Source organism: Callospermophilus lateralis, chromosome 10 (assembly GCF_048772815.1).
Source record: "Callospermophilus lateralis isolate mCalLat2 chromosome 10, mCalLat2.hap1, whole genome shotgun sequence".
NCBI classification, from domain to species: Eukaryota; Metazoa; Chordata; class Mammalia; order Rodentia; family Sciuridae; genus Callospermophilus; species Callospermophilus lateralis.
The window spans coordinates 132,980,106-132,983,079 of NC_135314.1; the positions used below are offsets into that span (position 1 = coordinate 132,980,106).

Sequence of the window (2,974 nt, forward strand, 5' to 3'; positions counted from 1 at the left end):
CTGGAACATCTAAGAACAGCCATTATGTGAAGGCCTAAATCCTGGAGCTGAAGCAAAGGATGCTCTTGCCCTGGTCTAAAGTTCATTCTGCAGCAGAGTGGGAAGGCCCAGTAGAATCACTTACCATGGGCCCTCCTGCCTCAGTGGTTCTCAGCTGCTGGGATTCTAGAGGTGCACAGGTAGTCGGCTTTCCAATGGCATCAGGGTTTTAGATGGGAAAGGAGTATTTGATGAGGACTCCCCAGTTGCTGTTTAGTGTTTCTTCTTTTATCTGTTGGATAAAGAGGTTTCTCTCATCTTCTGGAGTCTGCCCATTCTGAGCCCAGACAATACACGTGGGCCGACACAGGTTGAGTGTGTGTGTGTGTATGTATATGTATATATGTGTGTATATATATATATATATATATATATATATATATATATATATATATATATATATATATATCAAATACTACTTCTCATTCTTCAGCTCCTCAATTTGGGCCTTCAGTTTGGCATTCAGACTTTCCAGCTTCTCTGACTGCAGGCACTGGGTCTTTTCCTTTTGCTTGTTTTGGCACTTGGTGGCTGCGATCTTATTTCTTTCCCACTGCCTCTTTTTCCTTTCATCATCCTCAGGAGCTACCTCAGCTTTTGTGACTGACATCTCCAGTGGTCTGTCACTGATGATGACTGACTCCAGCGCAGAGGACATCCAATGGCAGAGGTGCTTGTTCTGGATGGCAAACCTGAACTCTTCCTTGACAAAGAGTGTCTGTCAGGTTAGCAAAATCCTCAAATATCAGTAACCCAGGAGGGGACAGGCAGGGCAGGATGGCGGAGGCACTGACTCCCGAGGCAGAGACCTGGTCTGGGTGTTGAAGCATCATTTTGCTTCAATCTACGCTGGGTCGGGCTGTTTTTCTGTCCCGCGATCGATTGGTTGAGCACCGAGGACTCACAGCCAGCGCGCGGGCTGGCGGGTCATGGAGCAGGGAGAGAGCTGTGTAGTGCCCGCTTCGCGGAGTGACTGTGATACTGATCACCTTCTATAACCAGAAATAATAAAGAGCATGTGTGCAAAAGACTCATATAAGTTACCTAGCAGAAAATCATGATCCCTCACACAATTTTGATATCTGAACTAGTTCTTGAACACAAAGCCCATTGTTTGAATGAGGACCTGGATATCCTTGAGAATGGAACCCACAGAGCCCCTGTGAGTACAGAAAACATATCCACCCAATCTTTGCCCAATAGGATCTGTAGCCATGGGTCCAACTAATTATTCACTTTGGAAAAGGGTACACCCAAATCTTTTTGAGGAATGTTGGATATAGAAATTATGCCTCCATTTCTCCCTAATAACAGGGTGATGTAAAGATCAACCATAGTCCCCATGGTAACATCATTGGTAAGACCAAATGATGGATGGAGGCTAAGTCAATCCATAAGGTAGGTCTAATATGTGTAATTTCCTGCCATGGGAGGAAATAAATGATTGATCAGATGAGCAGGGTGATGTGTCTAATTTGTATTGACAGAAATTGACGGTCATGTGATGCTGGCCCTTACCCATTTTTGGGAGGGCTCTTTTAGGACTTGACAAAATATTGACAAATTTTTGTTAAATACTTTACAAATCCTTATCAAATACTTGACAAATCTTAAAAACTTATCTCATTGTCATTTCTCTGGAGTATGACTTTTAAAATTATGAAGGAAATACCTATAATATAGAAAAGCATACATACTGGTTGGTAGGACCTATAAAGTAAATTCATTATGGCAAGTAGTACCAAGAGATTACTCCTGAAACTTCCTGACTGATCAAAGTATTGTAAATCAGAGTAATACTTTATTCAGGTAGCCTTAAAGATAAAAGGTATGTAGGAAAGAACGTGTATGGCTAATATAAAAATAAGTTGGATCACAGCAGATGAGAGTCAACTCTCACAAACCGAATATGTGGTTACTTCATGCTCAGCTATTGTGTAGATGTGTTAATCTTACAGGAACAGATCATCAGACGCTAGTGAATGATTATATTTCTAAATAATGTGTTCTTTTAATAGGCAGAATTAATATTATTAAAATGGCTATATTACCAAAAGCACTTTACAGATTTAATGCAATTCCCATCAAAATCCCAATGGCATTCCTTGCAGAAATAAAAAAAGCAATCATGAAATTCATCTGGAAAAATAATAGATCCAGAATAGATAAAGTAATTCTAAGCAGGAAGAGTGAAACTGGTGGTATTGTGATACCAGATTTTTAACTATACTACAGAGCAATAGTAACAAAAACAGCATGGTACTGACACCAAAACAGGCTGGTAGGCCAATAGTACAGAATAGAGGACACAGAGACAAATCCACAAAATTACAACTACCTTATATTAGACAAAGGTGCTAAAAGCATGCAATGGAGAAAGGATAGCATGGAACTGGAAATCCATATGCAACAAAATGAAATTGAATCCCTTTCTCTCACCATGCACAAAAGTCAACTCAAAATGGATCAAGGAGCTAGGAATCAAACCAGGGACTCTGTGTCTAATAGAAGATCAAGTTGGCCCCAATCTTCATCACGTGGGGGCAGGCCCCAAATTCCTTAATAAGACACCTATAGCACAAGAGTTAAAACCAAGAATCAACAAATGGGACAAATTCAAACTAAATTTTTTTTTTCTCAGCAAGAGAAATAATATGTGAGGTGAATAGGGAGCCTACATCCTGGGAACAAATTTTTACCCCTCACATATCAGATAGAGCTCTAAACTCTAGAGTATACAAAGAACTCAAAAAGTTAAACAACAAAAAAACAATAACCCAATCAACAAATGGGCCAAGGACCTGAACAGACACTTCTCAGAAGAGGATACACAATCAATCAACAAATACATGAAAAAATGCTCACCATCTCTAGCAATCAGAGAAATGCAAATTAAAACTACTCTAAGATACCATCTCACTCCAATAAGAATGGC

The 2,974-nt window shown here is 39.9% G+C and overlaps 1 pseudogene; it reads right to left on the reverse strand.

Annotated features, from left to right (window-relative positions):
• Window positions 1-208: 208 nt before the first annotated feature.
• On the reverse strand, window positions 209-872 carry LOC143407968 (cyclic AMP-dependent transcription factor ATF-3 pseudogene; annotated as a pseudogene).
• Between the last annotated feature and the right edge of the window lie 2,102 nt (window positions 873-2,974).